Raw genomic sequence first — 10747 nt, forward strand, 5'->3', positions numbered from 1 at the left:
GCTTAATTTATATTTTTTTAATACGTTGATAGCTAAATTATAACTTTACACGTTTAATAAAAAAATTGAGTTATAGTTAAAGAGAATGTTGTTCTTCTCTACTTCCCTATAATTTTAAGTTCAATCAACTGCATTTATAAATTATATACATTTTTAGTGATTAAGATTAAAAAAAAATTATAAACATTTATTATTTTTTAATCATCTCAAACTATTCAAACAAAATCATCTCAAACTATTAAAAAAATAAAAATATAAGTTTGACATGTTAACTGGCTGAATATCTTAAATAAAAAATAAAAAATGAAATCTTTGTAATTTTAAAAAATATAGTTTAATAAGCACTTTTTGAAAAAAAAAGCATTCAAAGCCAATTTTTCTTTAATATAATGGATCTATTTTGAGCAATGAAGATTGAAGCCGCCATTGACAAATTCACCAATTTAATCATTATTGAACTCGAGAGGGGACTTAGAGGATTTTTACTAACCAGATTATGTGGTATAAAATAGCCAACTAATTTTGTAGTGCATCTTAAATGTCCACTAGTCATTATTGTTGAACTAAAAAAGTAGGTAATAATTATTAAAGGGCCAAGAAATATCATTTTACCTGGTAAAGACGTATAAAAATAACAGCATGCTACAAACATCAGTCTCATTATACCATGGTTACCATACAGCCAAAATATTAATATATAACACATGATGCCTAAATGTTCTCCAATGGCTATTGCCTACATGCAAGATCTCACAGATCTCCCTTTAGGCATTTTAAGTCAGAGTATGCACGCATGCAATCCCCATGTGCTAACCAACAATTAAGGCACTCTTCCAGCTAATATCTAACAAAAATCGTAGAATTTTCTATGACACAGTTGATGGAAACTGGTAAGGACAACTTAACCTTGCTTATTCGCACTTGACTTGTATATGTGACGAACAAAGAATAGCGAGGCACGGAAACCCAATGTCCCGAGCGTCAGGAAGAATCCATAGCAGATGCAGGCCATGTAACCAAAGAAGAATGTGAGAAACAATGGCCCGCAGAAAAGGCAACCAGTAAATAACAGATTCCTAACCTGTCAATCCGATAAATCAAATGAACAAATTTGTACACTCCCTTTAAAAGCAGCACAGTAACATCTAATACTAAAAGACAATTCTTCTACACATACCCAATTCTTTCCTTCAATCTAACAGTAGAAAGAAGCTGCTATGTATCCTGCAATTCCTGATGTGAGTGCATATATGACCACCAGGGCAGTAAACAGAGCACCTCGGTTGTAGGGATAAAAGACACCAACCAATGCAAGCATAAAAATGAACACCGTTCTGATAGACATAAAAAGTTCAAAAGTGAACCGAATCAAACATCAATAATTGGAATATAGATCTTGATGAAATAACTGTAGTTTCACAAATCTGAAAGAAACATAAATACAGAATAAATATATGGGATCCTTACAAGGTGACCAGTTGTGTTCCAGATCCAAGAGCAGTGGCAAACAAAGAATTGTACTTTGGGAACCGGAAGACATCTCCATGAATATATTTCCATCCAGTCTCTTCTTGATCATCAGCTGCTTCTCCATCTTGACCATACCTTTCATAACAAATTAAATATTTATAGCAACCAAACCAAAATGGAAGGAGTAAAATTACAAGGAATATATACATATATATCAACAGAACTCACTTAATGAAATCATTCTTCAAGACCCGCATGAGAATAGTTGCAAGGAAACCAGTCAACAGGAGAACTGTTACACAAGAGTTGATAATCGAAAACCAATGTATCTCCAAATGATGCGGCAACGAAGAAGACATGGAGTACTTATCCATCCTCTTCTCAAAAGGAATATCGGTTTCCTTCCATTTCACAGAATACATAAACTCAGCTTCAACTTCCTTATCCTCAGTCAAATCCAAGAGAGAATGAGGATCCATACTTGCACTAATCTCAATAACTCGATCCTTATTATAAAGAACATCAAACTGGATATGCTAGTAAAGGAAATACTTGTACTCACTGGGATCGGTTTTTCCTTTCTTGTCAACTTTTCCAATAAAACCCCAGATGGGCAAATCATCATGGTACATTTGGAAATAATAATCCTTATCGACCCCCTTGCGCAAAATGGCAACGTCATCAAAGCTTCTTCTTACAAACAACAGAAGAATCTTTTTCCTCTTTAAAATTCAACTTATAAGGGGCACTGACAAGCCGATCTCCATTCAATACCTCCCCTAATGCTTCTTTCTTCTCCTTTACATGATCTAAATTCCATCGCAAAATCAACACATTTTATTAAATCTAAATGAAACCCATTAAAATCTAAACTAAAAATAACAAAATAACCACACACAAAAAAACCTGGAGAGCAGAAAGGCAGATCAAAGTAGCCATAAGTTTTACTGAAATCAAACAAAATAAACCAAAATCAAGGCATTAATTAAGAGAATAAATGTTAAATGTAATTAGATTTGAATTTTCTGTTCCAGAATAAGGGCATGAGTCAGGATCCAAAAGCTAAGCAATTTCAGACCTAAGGAAAGAAGGGGAAAGGAAATGATAAAGTTACATAGGGTTGTGGAAAGGGCCGACCTTATTGACTTAAAGAGGAACGGCGTCGCCGTCCTTGTAACGGTGGTCTGAGGCATCGGATCTAACACGCGAGAGACAGCAGAGGATTAAAACCCCGATGATTAGAGGAGGGACGATTGCTCAAGTTTTTCATGGTGGATCAGAAGATTGGCGAAGGATCGGAAGTGAGCGACTTTGGAACAAATGAATTGAGAAAAACAATGGTGGATACATTTTGTACGGCCAATTTTGGACACGTATGAAAGTAAGATGTACATGGTCCGACAGGTCACGGTTCCTTTATTTTCTTGATAAACTATATATTCAGTCACTTAATATTGACTTTATTTCTGTTTTAAAGATTTATCTATACAATATTTTAATTTAATCACCTAACTTTTCAAATTCTTTTTTTACCCTCAGTCGTTAGTTGTTGGACGCTAGGGATGTACTGTAACACTCAAAATTTAACTGCACGGAGAAAATGAGAATTCAGGGGCTAAGCTGAAAATAGATGTAAGCTAAGAGTCACAACAAAGGTAAAGTTCTGTAAAGTTTGGTGACCTCAGTGATAATTTACCCATTTATTTTCCCAATCCAAAAAAAATAGAATTGCATATGAAAAGATTGGAAACCATGACAGCGATGTAAACCATGCCTCTATCACTAGACTAAGGGGTTGTTATGAAGTATTAAATATATATTTTAAAACTACTTAGATTAGATTGAAACCTCCCCCAAAAAAAAACTCATACCTAGGAAATTCCTAACTTTTATTTTACTTCGACCATTCGACCCCAAAGTTCATCATCATTGACCGTGTTTTCAACCGTCTATGGTGTGAACCGCCATCATCATTGTGGTCGTCGTCGTCTTGCAACCAAAGCCCAACCGTCCACTTGTCATTAATTGTCATCGTTCGTTGTATAAATCCCTTTAAAGGTTTGTCAAAATTCCTCGATTTTTATCACTTCGTCGTCAATCAGCTGACTGTGATTGACATCGCCAACATCATCAGCTTTAGAGCATTATTGTGCATCGATCGGTGGCTGTGGTGCCGTCGTGTCATCGTTGTTGTTGAAGGAGGAGGAGTACGTCAAGTTCTTATCATTGTCGAAAGCATCATTCTGCCTTGCATCGTCATAAAACAAACACATAAACAAGACTCTCCAGCAGATGATCTACAAATTCGAAGATTTCAATAGCCGTCCGATAATCAGAGCCACCACACACACTCCACGTATGAGATATGATCATACTATTTTTTTTCATTTCATATTCTTTTTCATGACACGAGTGGAAGAGAGAGAAAAATAAAGGCTTAGGTTAATGCAAGGGGTGAAACCAAAGAAATGGAAGAAAGGCTCAAGTGGGTTCACTAATGAAAAATAAGAAGTGGAGCCCTTTTCTAGGGTAAAATGGGGTAAATCCTAATGCCTAAGTTATATCAAACAACCTATTTCACATGTAGTCTAAAAATGTATCATACTACAATTTCTAGATTTCCAAAATTTAATTCGACACACTCAAGAAAGAAAGAGAGCATAAAAGTGAAGATAAACATGCTCAAGGCTCAAAATCTGACAAAGTATGTCAATGAATCAAGTTAGGCAAAAAATACAATTAACAAGATGAAGAAATGTCACAAAGGTCATCAAGTATCATCCTACTCATTCAATTCAACTATCAAAGATGTCAAAATTCAAGGCAATTTCATACGGAAAGAGGAAGAAAATCAAGTAATCAACCAATTCAATCAAGCAAAAAAGACAAGTAGGTGGAATCCGATGCAATCTTTACCCCTCACTTAATCTTATTGTCCCAATACATAAATAAAAATTAAAGAACAAAAGAAAGGGTAAAGAATACTCCCCATGTTCAATGACGATGATTATGAAAGGGGTTGTTTGATTCGGTTTGACTATTGAAAGAGAAACCGTTGGAGTGTGCATCGACGCAAAAGTTCCCTACAAAACCCAAGGGAAATGCTATCAATAGTGGGTAACGAAATTAAACTTATTTATTTACCTCAAATTTTCTAATCCAATAGTGGGCGATGGCATCCGCGATTAATCGACGAAAGACAATCGTGTTCCTTTTGGTTTCTCGTATAAGACATGGCTGTTGTGCAAGTCTCGCTAGAGGCGACAAAGATCAGAGAAGAAAATAAAACACACGGTGATGGCAAGCGAAAATCAAAAATCAGCGTTGTGCGAGCATGAAAGACGGATCAAAGACTGATGCAAGCAGTGACGGCACGAAGAACGAACGTCAATCTAAGAACAGGCACGACAAGCAGCAGCAGTTTGGTTTGTTTAAAGGTGTGGCTTGGTGTTGAAAAATAAAAGAAATAAGGCAATAAGAAGTGAAGCTGTGCGACTGAAAGAACGAAAGAAAGACTTTGGGTGAAAAAGGTTTTGAGTTTTTCTATAAAAAAATGTGGGGTTTAGGGAAATTAAAATAACCGATCAAATAGGTGTTTGAAATTGGGGGAAATCACAAAGACGAATAATTGAATTACTTCTGGAATGGTTTTGTGAAAAACAAAAGTGTGGGGCAATGGAATTTTGGTTTAAAAGAATTGGGTGAGTCTGTGATTTAAAAGAATTGGTAGAGTTTTGGTTTAAAACAAAGGGAGGAGAAAACCTTACTGACGTGCACGACTTTCATTGCTTATGGGGTCTAAAAATTACATTTTTGATCGAAAATACTGCTATCAACTCCGTTCAAGTTCGAATGAAAACACCGGGTACCTAAAAAATAAAAAAAATAGAAAAAAAATAAAAAAAAATAGAAAATAAAATGGGTTGCCTACCATTAAAGCGCTTTTATTTAACGTCGTTTAGCTCGACGACCTGGTCATAAAATCAAAACAAAAAATAGATCAGTAATTTATTAAAATCTCCGGCAACGGCGCCAATTTTGACAAGCGTCGTTTTACTCGTCAAAATAAAATAAAACCTCTTCTCAAATAAAAAGAAATAAAAATAAATATAGTATAGTGAAAGAGGGTCGATCCACAAGGACTTAAAAATTCCTGATGCGATTTAGTGTCGATTTCAATCCAGGCAACTACAAGAAAAATAAATTAGAAAAAAAGGGTTTTACAATTAAGAAATGAAATATAAAAGAAAATAAAAAAATAAAAATCAAAGTAAAAGTAAAAGTAAAAGAAATGAAAACATAAATAAAATTGAAAACAATAATAATGAAATCACCTCAAGCTAGCTTTGTTTCAATTCCATTTGATCATCAAAATAGATTTTTACTCTGGGATTCATATCGGTTACAGTCTACAAAATTCGACCCATTGTAACTTGGCCTTCTCTCATGTAACCAATCTTCCCAAGTCTATATTCGAAAGAAGATTCTTGAGTGGATTAACGACAGCTATTGGCATTAAAACAATCAGAATTAAGTACTGGAAAGGTTCAACTCGGATTATATTGTTTCAACGAGAATCAAATTCAATCTCGTTTTTCCTTAGCAGACAGCCGCTAAGTATGTTCACAGGAAGTCAAATTCCAGAGGCCGATCCTTCCTCCCAACTATATATTTAAACATCCAGACCAATGAGCTCTTTTTGATTTAAAAGTGTTTAAAATTTGTAGGTAAGGACGATTTCCAAACTAATAAACCAGAAAAATAATAATGTATCCCAAAGGGAATTAAGTGATGTTCAATTCTCATGCGTGGAATTGATTCATTACTAGCTCTCAGCTATAATGGAAAAAATTTAATAAATTGAAAATAAAAACAAATCTAATTCAAGTGTGTTTCAAGTTTTACCCTAAGGGTGCGTTTGGTTCACGGAATGAAAGATTACCAGTGGAAATAAAAGATTACCAATGAATATGATTATTGAGAATGTTGTATTTTGTGTTTGGTTGGTTTAGCAGAAATGTAAGATTACCGTGTTTGGTTAAAGGAATAAAAGATTATTGGAATGTATATTTGACAAAATTGTTCTTATTATATATTTGTTTTTTAACAAGGGTGAAAATATTTATATATTTTCTTTAAAAAATTTAAATTCATAATATATATATATATATATATATGTATATATTTTTACAAAATTGAAAATATAAAAAGGTTTAATGAAAGAGTAAAATTTTATTTTAACCCCTGAACTTCATATAAATTTTTAATTATAGATTTTTTTTGTAAATCTAAAATAGTTTAAGGATAAATTTGTAATTTAACCTTCGTTGAAATTTTTATTATTCAATGACAGAATAAGGATATTTTTGAAAGAAATTTTTTTAAGGAAATTTTAGTCCAAAACGTCGATAATCCAACAATACCTAAGAAAAGGGAGGTAATGACATTCTCGGTAATATACCCTAAAAAATCCACTATTGGTAATGTAAGATTACCAGGAATGAAATTCCCGACCAACCAAACGGAGGAATGTGAATTCCATTCCCATGAGAATCTCACATTCCTCCCAACCAAACACACCCTAAGAGTGCGTTTGGTTCACGGAATGTAAGATTACCAGTGGGAATAAAAGATTACCAGGGAATAAGATTACTGAGAATATTGTATTTTGTGTTTGGTTGATTTAGTAGGAATGTAAGATTACCGTGTTTGGTTCAAGAAATAAAAGATTATTGGAATGTATATTTGAGCAAATTGTCCTTATTATATATTTGTATAATATTACAAATTATAAAATAAATTAATATTTATATAATTTTTTTACAAAATTAAAAATATAAAAAAGGTTTAATGAAAGGGTAAAAAAAAATTTTAACCCCTGAACTTCATATAAAATTTTAATTATAGACTTTTTTTTGTAAATCTAAAATAATTTAAGGATAAATTTGTAATTTAACCTTCATAGAATTTTTATTATTCAATGACAGAATAAGGATATTTTTGAAAAAAAATAAAAATTTAAGGGCATTTTAGTCCAAAACACCGGTAATGTCACAATACCTAAGGGAAGGGAGGTAATGACATTCCTGGTAATATACCCCAAAAAATCTACTATTAGTAATAAAACATTACTGGGAATGAGATTCCCGGCCAACCAAACATGGGAATGTGGGATTCCCATCCCATGAGAATCCCACAATCCTTGAACCAAACACCCCCTAAGAGGTATTTATAGCTTATAAACCCCTAAAGATAACATGGAAATTAAAAATGAAAAACCTAAATCTTAAAAGATAAATCTCAACTGTTTTTAAATTTAAATTCATAAAGATTTCGTCCATTTTCTTCCAGATAATGCTAACTAGACTGCTTCTAGAAATTGTTGTTGCTGACTGGATCTTTTGGAAGTTGCCATGTCAGATCGCATCGTGCCCATGCCTCCGGCCATGACCAGAAAATAATAGGGCAAGAACATAAAAAACAGAATATTCGAATATGATAAAAAATAGATGATGAATAACCTTTTGAAATCTCTGTTATTGCTTGAATAGTATTGCAATTTTTTTGGAGGATTTTTAGAATCATTTTACAGTTTTTTTGCATGGGTTAAATACTCATTTACAACTAAAAAAATCATTGCTATTTTTTGTTTCTACAGAGGCGTGTAACTTGTGGTGGTCGGCATGCTAGGTGCTTAGCTGTGATTTGGGGGAGAAAATGGTGGTTCCTGGTTGGGGCAGAGGAATGATGGAATCTGGTTGGGGGTAAAAAAAGGTGAATGTTGACTGGGGTGAAAATGGTGCACTTCGATTGGGGGTTTGGGGGGCTAATTAGACACGGGTCGGGTCTAATTTGGACTTGGTTTTGGTCTGGTTTGAGGGTCAGGTTTAGGGTAGTTGGGCTTCGGGTTTAAAATGTAAAAGGGATTTTTTATTTGGGTTTGGGATGGTTAAAAATGTTTCTCTCGTCATTAAATATTGGTAAAATAAATAATTAATTATACTTGATTGATATATGCTTTTAATTTGTTTTATTTTTTCATGTGTTTTTCAATGGTTTTTCAAGTTAATAACACTCGAATCAATATTGAGAATAATAATATCTTTTCATTTCGGTTGGAGTAATAAATGACTGCTTTGAGACATGAGATGTCATTTATTCTCGATTGGAAATAATTCGATATTACCGTTTTCTCTCGAATCAATATTAATTTTTAAGACGAATTAGTTATATCTCTTCATTTCAATTGGAACAATAAATTATTGCTTTAAGGTATGAGAGATCATTTCTTCTCGATTGGAAATCATTAGATATTATCGTTTCCACTCAAATCGATATTGAATTTTAAGACAAAATAGTAATATCTCTTCATTTCGATTAGAGTAATAAATGACTGTTTTAAGGCATGAAAGGTCATTTATTCTCGATTAGATAATTAGATATTATCGTTTTCTCTCTTAAAATTATTTTGGGTGTTGTTATTTTGAATTAATAATTATCTTTAGAATGAAATTTTAATATTTCTTTATTTCTATTTGAGTAAAAATCGATTGCTTTAAAGTATAAGAGATTGATTCTTCTCGATATGAAATAATTAAATATTATCATGTTTCGTCAAAAAATTCAAAGAATAATTTGTAGGGGATCTTAAATTAAATTAGACTTGAACTCATAAATTTCATTTCAAAGACAACTAATTAATCGACTAGGTACCGATTTAAGGCGATGTGAGGTGTTAATCCTTCCCCACACGTAACCAACTCTCGAACTCAAATTTTAGTAACACAAACCGTGAATTTATTGTTTTAATTAAAATGAATGTTTTTTTAAATGACAAATACTTTTTTTGTGTCCAATCAGACCCTAATCAAATATTGATGGTGACTCGTCGAACCACGTTTTATCGTTAACCGTCATCAAAATTATTTCGAAACGAGATCCATCTTCCCTTTTCGGAAAACCGTTTCGACACATCAGTTTTGTGGCTTGGATTTATTTTCAATGATACAGTGATTGAGATTACTTTGACACTTACCGTGAGCTACATTGTTTACTTCACTTTATGTTTATTTTCTAATATTTTTCATACAAAAGATGAATCTTTCTTATACATATTAATCGAAACGTTGTCAAATGTAATACAATATGGCATATGGTAGTAATTTATTAACTCGGTCGAGCTTTGTTGGTAAGAACTTACGCATTTTATGTTACAGGGTTAAGAAGGTATTGAAGTTTCTGGTGTTTTGGCAGTGATGACTTTAGGAGTGTAAGTAGAACAGCTCTACATGATTCCTTATCTAATTCCTACAAAACAAATCTGTTGAGGTTATGATCCATGGGCAGGTTTTATGCAGCTGTTGCAAAGACAGCCTTTAAGGGTGACAGTCAGCAGCTGTTCCTTTAAGGGTGACATCTTGATTAACTTTTTTAATTCAATGAAATATGATATTTTGAGTGATAAAAATATCTGACAGATATTTATTTTTTTCTCTTGCTTTTGCAGTGGGGTTGTTATAGCTGAAGGCATTCTTGGCAATGATAAGATTTTTCATAACAATGGTTCTGCTTACATTTTATGAAAAAGGATTAGTATTACTCTTTTCATACACTTGCAATATGTTTTCTATATTTTAAAAAGTTTGCCAGTTAACCGTCCTCCAGTTATTTTCTCTACTTCATCATATTTGAACTATTGGAGTAAAGAAAGTTTTATATTACTTGTATGCTCTTCATCATCTTCTATTTAAAATATTGTCCATTCTTTTCATCTTTCTTATATTTTTACTGAAATAAACTGGGTTCCATAGATCTCTTTGTTACTCTTTATGTCTACCCAATTAAATGACTTCTGTGGTCGAGGAAACATCATGAATCTGTTTCTTTTTTCTTCTTCAGAACATTCATGGGGCTATTTGATTCTTCTGTACATCTTTGTCCAAGCATCACGTTGCATTGTTGTTGGAGCATTATATCCATTTTTAACGTATTTTGGATATGGTTTGGATTTAAAGGAAGCTGCCATCCTAATATGTCCAGGGCTCCGAGGGGCTGTTGCATTATCACTTTCTCTATCTGTTAAGGTATGTTTGCATGTATTAGCTCCTTACATGTTTACATATAGATTATAAATGCTTAGAATTGTTATAAATGCAGCATTATCTGCATGCATTGCTATGACTGCTATATCATATTAAGGTATTTTTTATGTGTTAATACTGATCTATATTTGTTTTGGTTGAATGCTTGATTGTGTTTAGCGTTCCAGTGACGGCTC

General features: G+C 32.9%; 1 pseudogene; it reads right to left on the minus strand.

Annotated features, from left to right (window-relative positions):
* Positions 1-561: 561 nt before the first annotated feature.
* LOC120124941 lies at positions 562-2770 on the minus strand (annotated as a pseudogene).
* Positions 2771-10747: the final 7977 nt, after the last annotated feature.

This window comes from Hibiscus syriacus, unplaced genomic scaffold (assembly GCF_006381635.1).
Source record: "Hibiscus syriacus cultivar Baekdansim isolate YM2019G1 unplaced genomic scaffold, ASM638163v2 tig00110429_pilon, whole genome shotgun sequence".
NCBI lineage: Eukaryota > Viridiplantae > Streptophyta > Magnoliopsida > Malvales > Malvaceae > Hibiscus > Hibiscus syriacus.